The 16,704-nt window shown below is 41.6% G+C and overlaps 1 long non-coding RNA gene across 1 annotated transcript; it reads right to left on the reverse strand.

Annotated features, from left to right (window-relative positions):
* Positions 1-8,133: 8,133 nt before the first annotated feature.
* On the reverse strand, positions 8,134-12,363 carry LOC308295861. The gene is made up of 4 exons (XR_013962589.1): positions 12,276-12,363; positions 11,105-11,244; positions 9,896-10,008; positions 8,134-8,424 (listed from the first exon to the last, which is right to left on the reverse strand). It is a non-coding gene; the product is annotated as an uncharacterized lncRNA (long non-coding RNA).
* Between the last annotated feature and the right edge of the window lie 4,341 nt (positions 12,364-16,704).

Genomic DNA, 16,704 nt, shown 5'->3' on the forward strand with positions numbered 1-16,704 from the left:
TTCATGGTGCATCTAGCACCAAGAGTCGCTGCACATGTAGAATTCATGGTGCAACTAGCACCAAGAGTCACTGCACATGCATTTTTTATCCAAAACAGGAGAACACTAAAACTATGTTTCAGACTGCTTTCTCCAGGGTAAAAATGTAATTGTTTGCAGCTGCCGGCTTTTGTGTTTTTACACGACTATACTAAGTAAACATAACTAATAGAATGGTGAATTATCTGATGTTAGGAAGCTGCAGTAATGGAAACATTAAAAAGTTTAAGTATCAATACTGCAGTACAGAAATACTCTGTCAGGGCACCAGGATTCTGCCAAAGCACTTCAATGGGAATGGAGCGGATTTTTGGAGAAATCAGCAAATGGCACATTTCTCAAAAACTCCGCTCCATTCCCATTGAAAATTGAACCTGAGGAACCAAGGATTTTGTGGTTCCCGTTCTGAACCAACTTTTATGGTTTGGAACCAACTCTGGTTCTCAGTGGTAAAGCTCACCTCTGGTTCATCCCATAGGCGGGAGAAAGAACCAGAACCGGTTCTTTGCTGGTCGAAAAGTGCCTCATCATCAGTGACCAGAGGTGAATTGAGGGTTCAAAAGGTTACACCATGATCAGTGACCAGAGGTGAATTGAGGGTTCAAAAGGTTACACCATGATCAGTGACCAGAGGTGAATTGAGGGTTCAAAAGGTTACACCATGATCAGTGACCAGAGGTGCAGATGTGAATGTTGTGATCAGATGAGGGAAGGTGGGTCAGGATGTTTCCAACCTGAGGTCCGAGGTCCTCTCTGAGGCCTGGTCTGTTTAGAGGCAGGTCCACACTGTTAAACATGCTGGAGAAATTCACAACTTGCAACAGGGAAATATTTATGAAACATTTTAACAACACAATGTCCCGGCACAAACTCTTTTTCAGAGGTATTTGTGATTCAAGGCAGAATGTTTCACAATTATAAACATTTGATGTTTGTGGGGGGACGTGCAGAGAATGTTAGAGGCATGGGATGACATTTTTCTAAAAGGGCCTTTTGGTGAAAATATTGAAAATAGCAGACCTCCAAGCTCACTTTTCGGTGCTTGATACCACACTGAACTATTAAGCATAATCAAGTCAATACTAGAGATGTGGCAGTTCTTTCAACATAAGATGCTGCATTCAAGTTCATCACAGTTTGGACAAAGCAATTCTTCTTGAATGCTGCCTTCAGGTATGGCATGGAAAGAGGGCATTTGCATTTCTTTTCACCATAGTAAAAACTGCATTCATGGTCTGGAGAGGGAACTTTTTACAGACTGATAAAAGGGCAGTCTATGTGTGCACGTGCCTGGTCTTGTGCTTTTCCTGTGCAAACTGCTAATAAATATTCATTATTCAATGAAAAATCAATCATCAGTGGAATGCTGTTATGGACTCAAATTGTACATTTTGGAATGGAGTACAATTCAATTAGCTCAAAATATGTGCACCTTTTTAGCATTTAGATTTTTGAGGACTTTGTTGTCCTTTGAGGAAGGTGTGGGCCGTATTGAGATGGTCCAGGGGTCCGGGTCTGGTCCCCAGGCCTTATGTTGCCCATGTGTGTTCTAGACTCTGTTTCATCCAGTAGTGAAGGATTTAACCGCCACAAGGTGGGGCTAGAGTACTGCTACCATTTACCTATTGTTAACAAGGGTCCTTGATCACACAGCAATGCACAACATAATATAGAACATAATCTATTCTGTGGACTTCTGCTTTTGTAGCTGCTGCAAAGGACCTTCATTATAGCAGTAATTTTTTTTATCTCCTACCAGGACCTCTAGCCCCTTGACGCCTGAATTAATTTCTAAAACTACAAAAAAAAGTAATTCTGTGTGTTTTGGCTATCAAACAGATGTGAAAGAAGATTTCAATTGTCAATTTTAATATAGCACATCAAATAAAGAGAAATTGTAATATGTATCATATATTGCATCACCAGGCACAACCAGGCATAAACGGTATAGCAGAGTCTTTTTTATTGAACATTGAGGCATGTAGGCAAAAATACAAAAATAAATAAAAATCTTACAAATATAACATAGTAGTAGTATTGAACATTGAGGCTTGTTGGCAAAAAATACAAAAATAAATAAAAATCTTACAAATATAACATAAAATATATAAATAGGCCAGGTGTATTACTATATTTACTATATTCTCTCTCTCTCTCTCTCTCCCCCTTCTCTCCCCCTCTCCCCGTCTCCCTCTCTCCCCTCTCTCTACAGCCTGTAGCCTACAATAGCCTTGTCTGCCTTACAAAAAAATGCCTCTCTCTCTGCTCTCTCTCTATGCCTTGTCTGCCTTACAATTCAGTTGGACTGCTGCACTTCATGACATTTCACGAAACAGTTCGTGTGGCTGTTTATGCAGAGGGCAACGTTGCACTTGGAACACTTCATCTTTGTCTGTCCCTTGCATCCTTGTTCCTTGCAACGTTGCCGCTCTGCTACAACTACCGGCCAGTGACCCACACCATCTCTTCGGACGTCCACTGTTGGACGTGCCGGAACTGGACCTCTGCTCTTCTTCTTCCTTTCGTTGCCCCCATCACCAAGAGGAGGAGAGAAAGGCCGCCCCCTCTTTTTCTTGGACATATCCTTGCCTTGCATGCAGAGTGACTGTGCTATTGGTGTTCTAAAGGCAAGCAAATCCTTCTGTTTCTTTGTTAGAATACCCAGTGAGTCACAATCACGCCGATACAACAGCCAGCTGTTTACAATGGCCATGTCAACAAAGTGAAAAAAGAACTTCAGATAGTACTTCTTTGACCTTATCTTGATGCGGTAGTATGCAATCAGTGCATCAAGAGCATCGACACCACCCATAAACCTGTTGTACAGGCTGAAGATGCTTGGGAATGGCACAGTAATCATGCTTTTCTGCTTCCTGTCCCATCTTTGGATGGTAGAAACAGGCTGGGCACTGGCAAACGTGCTGACAACGGTCACCCCCCTGTTGTCAAACCATTTGATTGCTCTTACTTCTAATCTGTTGACAACAGCCCTTTGCTCTTCCATTGTCCCCCTGCCCTTCTTTTTCATCTCTGGGTCTGAGCTGAAACTGAGCCCTCCCATGCGATTTTGCATCGCAGTTCCAAGGGCTGGTATCCCCTTGTTTGCAAGAGTAACAAACAACCCCAAAGAGGAAAACCAGTTGTCAAAAAACAATAGGTGATTTACACCGCCCTGAATGACCTGTGCAAGCTGTAGCACAATGTTTCCACTTGCACCAATGTCAGGCTCTCCAGGTACAGGCTCAATTGTCCCTGTGTATATGTCGAATGAATGCACCAGGCCCTTTGTATCACAAAGCACAAAGATTTTGTAGCCCCATTTGTGTGGCTTCTTGGGGAGGTATTGCTTTAGACCAGATTTACCTTTGAAAGGGACCATTTGTTCGTCAACACACAACATTTGATCCTGAGGGAGAGCCTGGAATTTTGGGAGAAGAAAATCAACAATTGGCCTGATTTTGAATAGCCTATCGCCATCTCCCAGGTTGCTGTTGTCATTGAAATGAAGGTTTGATTTAATTTGTTCCCACCTATCTCGGGACATCACATCAGCCACCTGTGCTACTCGATACTCCCTGGACCAGTACAACCTTGACCTTGGTAAGTTATAAACACCCATGTAAACCAGAGTACCAATAAACTGCTCCAATTCGTTCCGATCCAATCTGAGGCTAGCATTTGGATTCTCTTGTGTGCAATACAGATTACACTGCTCTACAACATAATCCAAAAGCTCAAAATCAAAAAAGTCCCGGAAGTATTCAATGGGCTCTCTGACTTCAGTAGCATGGGGAAGAGCACCTTGCCAAATTGGAGTGTCCTTTGCAGAGTTCTTTTGCTTCACTGTCGTCCACTCTGCCTGCAACTTTAGCCTAGGAGCTGATTGACTGCGGCTTCTTGCACCAGCAGTTGGTCGGCCTCTGCCACCATCAGTGGCGCTGTCAGTAGCATCAGCATCTCCATCACTGGTTTCTTCCCCTATTTTGGTTGATAGATTGATTTCATTTATAGATATAGCAGACACAATCCAAAGGATAAACATGTAACAGTGTACAGATTTATTTCCAACATGGTCCATACCTTGTATAGCAGTAGGTGGTCTTCTCCTTGGAGCTGATCGGCTGCGGCGTCTTGCAGGAGGAGTGGCACTGTTGCCGGCCGTAGCATCAGTACTGCTATCCAGCTCACTGGTTTCTTCCCCTGTTTTGGTTGATAGATTGAATTCATTTATAAATATAGCAGACACGATCCAAAGGATAAACATGTAACAGTGTACACATGTATTTCCAACATGGACCCTACCTAGTATAGCAGTAGGACGTCTCCTTGCAGGAGTGATGCTACGGCCGGCACCAGTACCATCACTGCTGTCTTGGTCACTGTCACTGGTTTCTGCCCCTGTTTTGGTTGATAGATTGATTTCATTTATAAATATAGCAGACACGATCCAAAGGGTAAACATGCAAGATTGTACACATTTATTTCCAAAAGGGTCCCTACATCGTTTAGGAGGTCTGTATTCATCCCCACTGTCTTCATCTTCAGTCATCCAGCTGGCTGTCCTCGCTGTCTTCTGGAGGAACGCGCCACTGGGTGTGCGCAAACGACCGCTTCCCATAGAAGGATGAGGAATCCATTTAGTCCTGTATGAAAATAAAGGTCAGCAATTGCATTTAGCAGGCTATTTTATATTTTTTGCACACAATTCAATGTTGCACACTTGCTCTGCACATACAGTTACAGTACATAGTCCATATTCCAGTACCTGCATTTGTTATTGATTATTATTGTGTCGTTTTCTGTTGTTTTTCATTTACAGCTGTCATTCATTATTGATTAATGAGCCAAACATCAGATTTACAATCATATAAGGAAACTTACACCTATATTCTTCAAAACATTTGAAGTATAGGCACAGAAATTGGAATTTCTACAATATTGCACTTCAATACATTACAATTCATCCATTCATTCATTTCATCCCCCTTGTGCCTAGTGTGTCATATTTGCATCATAATAAAATCGGCTCATATCAGGATAATACTTGATGTCACATTTAATCTGTTTTGATGTATTAGCAGCTGAGAGATTCAGAAACATAGAATGTATTTTTATTTTCACCCAACTTACCTCAAAAGGGTTGCATTTGGTCCAAGTGTGGAGCTGTTTGTCCATGTGGACCAAAAGTTTGGACTTCCTGGTTTGTGATGCTGTTTCATTCCACCACTGAACACTAGATGGCGACCTAGCATTTTCAATGATCAAACAACAGTCCCTGATGACCTATCAACAGTCAGTGATGGGATATGTAGTTCACTTGTGCCTGCAGGTGCCTCCATTTAATATGTATCAAATTTGCACCATTAGGCATTAAGGGGCTAGTACTGATGGTTTTATCTCCTACCACCTACCAGGACCTCTAGTACTGATGGTTATATCTCCTACCAGGACCTTTAGTACTGATGGTTCTATCTCCTACCAGGACCTCTAGTACTGATGGTTTTATCTCCTACCAGGACCTCTAGTACTGATGGTTTTATCTCCTACCAGGACCTCTAGTACTGATGGTTCTATCTCCTACCAGGACCTCTAGTACTGATGGTTTTATCTCCTACCAGTACCTCTACTGATGGTTTTATCTCCTACCAGGACCTCTAGTACTGATGGTTTTATCTCCTACCAGGACCTCTGGTACTGATGGTTTTATCTCCTACCAGGACCTCTAGTACTGATGGTTTTATCTCCTACCAGGACCTCTAGTACTGATGGTTTTATCTCCTACCAGGACCTCTAGTACTGATGGTTTTATCTCCTACCAGTACCTCTACTGATGGTTTTATCTCCTACCAGGATCTAAGATGTATTTTGCTATGGGGCTCTTAAGTCTGACATCATTTTGTAGGCAGAGGAGAACTTTTGGGGCCAAAAGGCCCCATCGCCCGTGAATCTTTTACTATTTACTAATTTGTCTTCTCTTTCTTGTTGACAGGAAAGTGGTAGAATTATACTTTGGTCGTTATTTTTGTCTCGGATCTGTTGAGATAGCGAGGGACACATATTGACAATAAATCTGCTTGGAGGTCTGACTACAAAATGATGTCACAGCTTAAAAGCCCCGGTTTGTAGTTCAGTTTCATTTTAGGCATTTAGCAGACGCTTTTAATCCAAAGCGACTTACACTAAGCAGATAATACATCACTATAATAAACAAGATAACATGTCAGAATACCAGTAAGACTCCCTAATCGGGAGATAAGCGACCGTAGGTGGCTTATCTCCACAAATAGGGCAAAAATGTGTTTTGCCTAAATCTTCCTGATCCATGTTGATGACATGAGTGTAGACATGCTGTGTAGTGATTTTCGTGATTTTAGGGCAAAATCTGTAGGAGTTACGGCATTTTATGTGAGCTGCAGTGGAGGGGGTCCTCCACTGGGGGCGCCACCACTTTTGCATCCGTTCTGGAGCACCAGGAGTCGGTGGTCCCCGGGAATTCCCCGTGAGCAGCACCGTTGCGGTGCTCATTTGGTAATTTTTGCACATTTGGTAATTTTTTACATCTGGGGGTCCCCCAGGGAGCTGGGGGTCCCTGGGGCTCCGGGGGTCCTTGGAGGTAGTAGTTTGGCAGGCACAGAGTGTGTGTGCAAAATCCGGCATGGATCGGGTCAACGGTTGCGGAGATATGGGCAGGGAAAAAGTGTGACATCTGACGTGTATCTGGGGCTCCGGGGGTCCTTGGAGCTTGTAGTTTGGCAGTCAAGGAGTCTGTGTGCAAAGTCTGGCATGGATCGGGTCAACGGTTGCGGAGATATGAGCAGGGCAAAAGTGTGACGGACTCACCCACGGACAGCCTGTGGAGGTTTCTATAGGTTTCTGAAGTAAATGCGACCTACGGTCGCAATCAGCAACAATACAACAAATGCAAATGAATATCAATCTAAAAACAATATAATCAGTAAAGAAAAGGATTCTAAAAACCTACAAAAAATGCTTTCAGTAGTGCTATGGGTTTAGGTGGAGTCTGAAAAGGTGAGTCTTCAGTCCACGGCGAAAGGTAGCAAGTGAGTCCGTTGTTCTAAGTGTGACAGGGAGTTTATTCTACAGCTTGGGGTCCAGGAGGGCAAACTGTCTCAGACGAGTGGATTTTTGCCCTGGGGCTTTTAGCCAGGGTTCTGTCAGCATCCCTGTGTTGGCTGATCTAAGTGAACGGGTGGGGGTGTAGGGGTTGAACTGTAAAAAAAAAGTTAAACTGTAGTTTAACCGTAAAGTAATAACACATGTATTGTGCTTGAATAAACCCAGAATTGTTTTATTTAAGCTATGATTGGGTAAAATATATAACAATTGAGTGATTGAAACAACCCAGAATTGTTAGTTATTTGACCCAACATTTGGGAGGAGTATATAATAAATGATAGTGGTTGAATTTACTCAGATGTGCAGTTAATTTGACCCAGGACATGGGTAGAATATGGGTTAAAATGGACCTACCCATCTTGCTGGGTCAGATTTACTACTGCTGGGTTGGTGCAATAGTTACCCAGCGGTTGAGTTATAATACAACCCAAATTGGGTTATTTTTTATTTATATTTTAACTCTTACTGCTAAGGACGTTCCTGTTCGACCCATTTTTTGGACAGGCGCTAGACAGCGCATTGCTTTGCTGTCGACCACTGCGAGCCCCATGGGCCAATTCCATTCAATTTGTTGCATAAGGCTGCCCTCTGCTGCCAGTATGGCCAAAGTACATATTATAAAACCCATTATAAAATGGATTCATTTAAAAAGAACCAATAGATCATTTTCTATAACATCTCAAAGGAAAGCCCAACCCTTCCCAATCCGGACGACCTTTGTCACGTGTCACTCCCCATATTTCCCCATTTCCTGTCAGTCTACTGTCCTTTCAATGAAGGCATAAAAGCCCAAAAACAAATCTTAAAAAAGAGAACCACTGACTGATGTACCTAAAAATAATGGTAATGATAATGTTACAATAATGATTGATTGAACATGTTAAAACATTTATTTGACCTCTGTTTATTAAACAATGATATTAATCCATGTTTCAGTGTTTATTAAACAATGATATTAATCCATGTTTCAGTGTTTATTAAACAATGATATTAATCCATGTTTCAGTGTTGATTAAACAATGATATTAATCCATGTTTCAGTGTTGATTAAACAATGATATTAATCCATGTTTCAGTACAGAGGTGATACAGTGACCATGAGGATTTCACTGAACAACTCTTTCACACATCCAACGGTAAGAGGTAGAACATGGATAGTCATACCATCCTCTATTAGACCCTCCACTATTAGCATAGCCAACACAGTCATGGTCTCCTTTGTCTTTAGGGTAACCAGGATACCAGAACCTGTAGAAATAAACAACATGTCATTCATTACAATACATTTACAATGATTTATTTGATCTTTAAATGTTTATTTTTACCAGGCCAATGAGAGTCAGAGCCTCGGAGGTGGGGGTGGGCCTAACGAGACAAGCAAATCAGGGACCCATTAAAGCTGTGAACCAGTTTGAGAAATCGCCTACAATGGGGACAATGTCAGACTCAAGCTCCAGCGCTGAGTCTGAAATCAGGCTACAAGTATGGGTAACCAGAGGCAAAAATGGAGGGGGTTACCTATGTCTCCAAAAGCCCACATATCAAGTTAAATCCTCCAAGACTAAGGATTATAAGACACCAAACATGAATAAACAATACCACATTCAATCACTGGAGATTGGAGACTGCACAACAATAATAATACAAAGAAAAGAAAAAGGAAGAAAAGAAAAGAAAATGCCAAAACTAAATAAATATACCTCACATGTTTTCATGTTTTCACATGCTTTTCACAAGCATAACTGCTTTTTATCATAACAAATGTTCTCAATTTTGGTTTTTGTGCAATATATCCTGGGACCATTTGTTCTGATATATACTAGGGGTTGACCGATATGGGATTTTCATATTCGATCTCGATATCGATTTGCTGTGATCAAAGAGGCCGATAACCGATATTAAGAACCGATATGCATTTCAAGTATGAAACAAACAAAAAAATACCCCAATTTGAAATAGTGGTTAAGTGGTTAATTAATTTATATATTTTTCCTATCCTAAATGTTCTAGAGGCTCACATCTAGTCGCCACATCACCCTAGAACAGGGGTTTTCAAAGTGGGTGACGGGGCACTCTGGGGTGCCGTGATGGCAGTCCAGGGGTGCCGCGAGATAATTTGTTAATATTTGGAATTGACTTTATAATGATAATTTAGTATGAATTTAAACTTGAAGTACAAAGTTATTTTCAGTCAGTTCTAACCAAAATGGCTATTATCTCAATGTTTTCCTCAAAACATAATCGCTAAAATATGCTATAAATATAAGGTGCTGGGAGTGAAACTTATCAATATCATCACTGTCAGGCAAAAACCTTGTATCTCCAAGTTTCAAATGTGTATATTTTTTGGTAAAATAAAAGCCCTACTTCATCATACAAAAGTGTCACACAAGTAGTGAAAATAGCCCATCTACAAGCAGTGTGCTTGTAGATCGGCTATTTTCACTATTTTAAATCATTTTTTAAATAATAACTCAAAAAGAGAAGGTTTTGGACAAGGTTTCCACCCGACAATGATGATATAATGTAAGGGTGCGTGTCTCGGATGAGAAAGAATATTCATGGGGTGCCCTGAGACAAAAAAGTTTAGGAACCCCTGCCCTATAGAATATAGGCTGTTATAGACTAATATTTGTCATTATTTAACACATGTATTATTATTATTACCCTTATTATACTTATTATTATTAGCCTATTATTAATGAAGGTAAAGTCTTACGTTGTTGAGGTCACAGTTGTTCCATCAACCCATTTATAGGATCCTTCTGTGTCTCTGTCAGTCAAACCAATCCACACATGGGTGCCGCTGTGAACAACAAGGTCAACAAGGTCCTGGAAGAAAAGCTTCTGGTTACTTAAAGCTACAATCAGTAAGTTTTAGAGGTGGGCAACGATTCATTTCTTTAATCGTGATTAATCGCACTCCGATCCTGGAGTTAATTGTGATTAATCGCGATTAAAATGACTCATTTGAAGTCTGCCAAAGGCATTCAAAATATGTGTGTGCTTCATAAATAATGACCAGAAGTAAGTCCTTGAGAACGGGTTTCTGTTTATTCAATTAAACATGAAGCTCAAGGTGCAAACAACCTTGGTCTTGTCGAGGTCTCCATTGGGAAGCATTGGACATGCATGCAACTCGTTGTGTGTTGGTAATGACAGCAGTCAAAACATGAAAGATTGAAAACAAACTTTTTAGGGCACTCTGGAGCTCGGACACAGAACGTCCATGCAGTGATCTAGAGTAACTGTTAACAATTGAATATAGGAAAGCTGACGTCTCATTATCAAAGCTAGCACAGCACACAAGTGCAGCCAATGACAGTGTGACATTAACATGCACATTGAAGTGAACAGACAGACTTTAGCCCCTCCACGACCAGGCGTTCCAGAGCTACGCTGTTTTTTGTGAAAAGAGCCGATCTACAAGCGCTGCTCCGGGCCGCCAGGGGGTCCCCCGACCGGGGGTCCGCGGAGCCGCTGCCTAGACAATACATCCGCGCAAAAATATCAAAAATATCAAAGTGAAATTCATAGCTTGCTCACTATCTAGATCCAGCTCCCAGACCCAACTTTGAGAATAGCGATTAACGATATTTTTTACTGCACAATATTTTTAACGCTGATATCGGCCCAGCTATATATATATATATATATATATATATATATATATATATATATATATCCTTTGGTATCCTTTGTTTATTGACAAACAGAAAATAACTACACAAAAATCAAGCTATAATATAATGACTAAAACTAAGACTAAATATAATGACATTTTCATCAAATAAAACTAGACAAAGATCAAAATGTGCTGACAAAATCAACACCACACACACACACACACACACACACACACACACACACACACACACACACACACACACACACACACACACACACACACACACGCACACACACACACCTGTTTCTCTTGGCTGTTCAAGATCATCAAGTCAGCCTGTCTTGCTCTACAGAATCGTCTACTTTCACCCCAGGTTTTCCTCTCAGTAGAGAGGTAGTAACACACTCCATCAAGATCATCGTATGTGAAACCATCAGTCTCTAAAAACAAAAAGAATAAAGTTTAGTCACACCATATTTTCTTCTCTCCATTTGCTCAGATTAATGATAAACTAGAAGCAGTGCTCTTCTGAGCACAGGTCTCCACCAGGCCAGGCGTCCTGGTGGTGCTACTGTATAATAGGCCATAATGTAAAATGGGTGGCATATGTTCTTCACCTTAGACCTTTCATGACAATCGGACACTGCATGCATGATTTGAGGCATTGTGTTCCAAAAATGTGTTTTGCTAATGTCTACCTGCTGGTGGCGCTATAACAGGCCAATGTGAAAAGGGTAGCATTTGTTCCTTGATATAGTGGGAATATGTGTGGCAAATTTCACGGTAATTGCAAGCTGCGTTGATGATTTGAGGCATTTTGTTCAAAAACGGAGCAATCCTGCAAACTTATTTGGAAGCTAATATTAGCCAATCAGGATGGAATATGAAATATCAGACGGATCAGACTTGATCACATGGCTATAGAGATACTGTGTACTGATTTGTGTTATTTTTGGAGTATTTAATATCCAAAAATGTCGGCCTTCGTTCCATTTTGGGGGCTGGGCGGCCAACACATTAAATTGTCACTGTCTGGCAGAAACCTTGTGTCTCCAAATTTCAAATTTGTCATTTTTTTTCGCAAAGCAAAGCCCTGCTTCATCATACAAGGCCGTCGCACAAAAGTAGTGAAAACAGCCGATCTACAAGCACTTGGGGTGCGAGGCGTTGTGTGCTTGTAGATCGGCTCTTTTCACTAGTTTACATCATTTTTTAAATGATAAATACAAAAAAAAAAAAAAAAACGGTTTTGGACATACAAGGTTTCCACCTGACAACGACGAAATATAACTCATGTAATTGGCACACTGGCTTGTCACTTGTCATGATCTGAAATGGCAAATCTTTGAGTAGCAGCAGCGCTATAGAGAGAGATCTCTCCTCTCTATAGCGCGCAATGAGGGCCTCTCCAACTCTTTTTCCCGGGCTGAATCAGGGGCCCAGCACGTCCCTGCACTGATGTCTCACTGACCACACAGCTTCTTCATCCTCTTCTTCCGCTCTTCTTCAGTGACTGGGTTGCAGGTGGAGTTCAACTGTTGATAACTGGACTGGAGCTGTTCTTTCTGTGAAGTTGTTTTATCATAACTGGACTGAAGCTGATCAAATCTGGTCTGAAGCTGTTCTTTCTGTGAAGTTGTTTTATCATAACTGGACTGAAGCTGATCAAATCTGTTCTGAAGCTGTTCTTTCTGTGAAGTTGTTTTATCATAACTGGACTGAAGCTGTTCTTTCTGTTCAGTGGTTTCATCGTATCTGGACTGAAGCTCATCAAATCTAGTCTGAAGCTGTTCTTTCTGTGAAGTTGTTTTATCATAACTGGACTGAAGCTGATTGTAACGGTCAGTCACGTTGGCCAGGTCGTCTTTCACCAATTCACAATCTGTAAGAAGGAGAAACAATCATAAACCATCCAGCAATACACTGGGTTTTACCCAGATAATTCACATTCTTGTTTACAAGTGAGAGAAAGGGGAAGACGGAGAAGGAGATCAGCCGGAGAATCGGAGCAGCAGGAGCGGTTTTGCAGTCGCTAAATCGCACTGTTGTGAAGAAAAAAGAGTTGAGCCGTAAGGCAAAGCTCTCTGTCTTTCGAGCAATCTTCGTTCCCACTCTCACCTATGGTCATGAAGTGTGGGTCATGACCGAAAGTATAAGGTCTCGGGTACAAGCGGCCGAAATGAGTTTTCTCAGAAGGGTGGCTGGTATCTCCCTTAGAGATAGGGTGAGAAGTTCAATCACCCGAGAGAGACTTGGAGTAGAACCGCTGCTCCTTCACTTGGAAAGGAGTCAGCTTAGGTGGTTCGGGCATCTAGTACGGATGCCCCCCGAGCGCCTTCCTAGGAAGGTCCTCGATGCACGTCCCACTGGGAGGAGACCCCGTGGCAGACCTAAGACCAGATGGAAGGATTATATCTCCAGACTGGCCTGGGAACGCCTCGGTATACTCCCAGAGGGAGTGGAGGAAGTTGCGCAGGATAAGGAAATCTGGAAGTCTCAGTTGGAACTAGAGCCCTGCATCGGGAGCGCGCTCCCGCGGGACATGCAGGACCCGTCACCATATATTGCGGCGCGGGTGGTAGTTTAATCCCTGCGGGAAGGGACGGGCGGTCAAAATAAACTCAAAATAAGTCCTGCACTCTCCCGCAATAAGCTTTTATCTATACTTTAGCAAGATGTGAATATGTAGAGAATCAATGTAACTTCCCCTGCTGAGCGCCTGAGGAGAACGCATGGACCTACAACACGTGGAATTTCTCTTTCTCTCTCTCTCGCTCTCTAACTCCCCCTCCCTCCCTCTCTCGTCTGTTAACGGCTAACCGGTGGGCAGATATTTGCGGCGGCATTGTCACTCACTATTTAGCCTAAATAACAACTATTTATTATAATATAGTCCCATCGCCTATGTCCAATCACAATATAAACACTTTACCTCTGTTAACAACCTCACAAATGCTCCTCTCTCGCGCACGTACAGTCGTACACTAGTCCTGTTGGTTTTGGATCTCAATGGATTATACAAACGTCAACGTGCCTTCTTTAGCAAGTCAAGATGTGAACATAGGCGGACTTTGCCATTTGCCCTAGGGGGGCATGCAGGCTTGAGCAGCAACATGTCAATTGTCAACCCCTCAACACTAACTTATCACACTGTCCAATACTGTTATTCATTGTGTCCACCAGACCACTAGTGTACCAAATAAAACACAAGTACAATTATGTGTGGTTAGAGCAGTGTCATTTTACAAATTGTGTTCATTATTAAGTGAAATAGCTACTTTCATTATTGGTAACACAGTTGCAGCTTACAAGAAATGCCAATAAGAATACATCATTTGATAATCTCAGCTATAATTTCTAAATGGCTACAAAACATTTTGTTTGATGCAGGACAATAATTATTGTAATTTAATTTATTTTAAGTAATGAACAATAAGGGAATATCAGTGAATAATAACTTAAAAAATAGATATTTTTACATTTTAAACCCCTTTTTAATTATTTTCCAAGCCTAATATGTGTAATCTTTGTGTACAGTTCGGATATTGCAGGTATGTTCAGGTATATTCATAGTCTGACAACCCCCATTCTTAGCAATGCTATCTTCAGAGAGAGTCGGCAGAAATCAGGCGGGAGCGGGCGGGAGCGGGTTCAATAAATCAGTCCCGCGCAGACCTCTAGTTGGAACTGTTACCCCCGCGACCCGATTCCGGATAAGCGGTTGAAGATGGATGGATGGATGGACACATTATAGACTCTATAACTAACTATATACCGGTATATAACATCCATATAGTGGGTTTTGACCCATTCTCTTTGATGTCCTTTTCTCTTAATTTTTTATGTAAAAAAGAGAAAAGAAAAAATATCTGTTTGCAACCTTGACAACTTGTAAAGGCTACACGCAAGCACGCAAGCAGGCACGCAGGCAGGCAGGCAGGCAGGCAGGCAGGCAGGCAGGCAGGCAGGCACGCACGCACGCACACACACACACACACACACACACACACACACACCACTACGGGTCCGGTGTATATAGTCTCCTCCATGCATTAGTTCCATGACTCCATACGTGGTCAATTCTCAAGCGATTGCCCTAATTTAAAATTGTGCTTATTATGCGAACTCTGTAGTTTATTTTCCTCTGTGATATTTGATGTAAATCCCTTTCTATTATATGCTATTAATCAAAAGTCATAGCAGGGGAGGGGAGAGGAGAGGAGAGGTACAGAGACAGTAGACAAATAGCCTATATATAATACTCAAGTAAAATACAAATACATCCAAAATATACTTAAAGGGATATTTCAATTTCAAAAAAACTTTTGGTAATTTTATCATCTAATCAGGCTTTTATGAACACCCTGGACAGTTTTTAATTAGCTTGATTGAATATTTAGATATTTGATGTAAATGTTACCAGGCCCTCCAGGCCCAGGGCCTCTCCCCACACACACCCATTGTAACTTCAAACTTAATTTTAACCATGATAGATTCATTAAAAACACCCATTATTTTTTCTGTTGACTCATACTGCCCTCCTAATACGTGAGCAGGCCGTGTTATTTTTTAATTGTATTTCATTTTTTCCATTTTCCCCAAATAATTATTTAAAATAAATGAAAAAAGTTATCGAAAATACACGGCCTGCTCATGTATTAGGAGGGTAGTATGAGTCAACAGAAAAAATAATGGGTGTTTTTAATGAATCTATCATGAAAAGGAATATCCCTTTAAGTAGATCTACACTACACAATTGTTTTAATGATGTCATGTACCCCCATGTTAAATCACCCAATCAAATTAATTTATTGTAGTTACTGTACTGAAAGTAGTACTTTCTGTACAGTAACTGAAATAAATTAATTTGATTGGGCTAATATGGGGGGAGGGGCGGAGTCGATTATCCATATCATTATCTTTTGAAACTGCCCCAAAAAAAGCTGTCCGAGGTGTGTTTCCGACTTTCTAAACCAACTTTAAAACTATCAGTTCTAGGGGTAAAAATTATGTAGCCGTCGCCACTCCTTTAAGTAAATGTACTTAGTTACTTTACACCACCCTATGAGACCACAGACTTCCCTCGTCGTAGCAAGGAGGAGGAGCACAAGGTGACGTAACCACCAGGCAAAGAACTCTGTTTATGGTGTCCACACAATGGAAGAAAAACGTCTGTTAGAAAAATACAGTGTTGTCGGAGGTATTGAACCTATTCGTTTACATCGCTTGCATGTGGACACCCATGGGCAACCACAAATGAAACTCCCTGTGCATGGATTTCTCTGGGCTCGTGTGGAGCCCCTCTAGGTTTGAATGCTGCATAGCAGCCTGAAAATCTAGAGCTGTAAAAGCAATCAATCAATCATCCTCACCTGTATCTTCTTTGTTTGCCGTTCCGTGGTGGTGGTGGCTGTCGAGGGTCAGCTCCAGCTCTGTTTCCTGGTGGAACCTGACATCAGGGTAAGCCTCACACACACAGAACAGGACCAACAGCAGAGCAGCGCAATAAGCCTTCATCCTGAAACGCACTGAACAATGCTAACTTCTAGTGACGCAGCACACATGCTGTCTTTATACTCTCCACCTCCAAAAGTGTTTGTTGACAAAGTTGGAATTTAATACAGTGTAGGAAAATAACTGAGTACGGAGACAGCAGCGGTGGCTGGAGGATGTAGAGTGACCTGGCCTACTTATTGTGATATTATACATATTACACACATTCTTACATCAGGGGTAGACATTAAGGGAAATGTACTACTGGCCCTCCCGGCCAGTAGTACATTTCCTGGCTCTGACACGCATGCACGCACAAAACCTTTTTGTCCTCGTTCATCTTCGATACCAGCGTCTTTTTTTTTCTTCTTTTTTTAATGAATTGAGTACATAGGACCCCAATGCAA

The sequence above is a fragment of the Nannobrachium achirus genome, assembly GCF_963921795.1.
Source record: "Nannobrachium achirus genome assembly, chromosome: 2".
Classification (NCBI taxonomy): Eukaryota; Metazoa; Chordata; class Actinopteri; order Myctophiformes; family Myctophidae; genus Nannobrachium; species Nannobrachium achirus.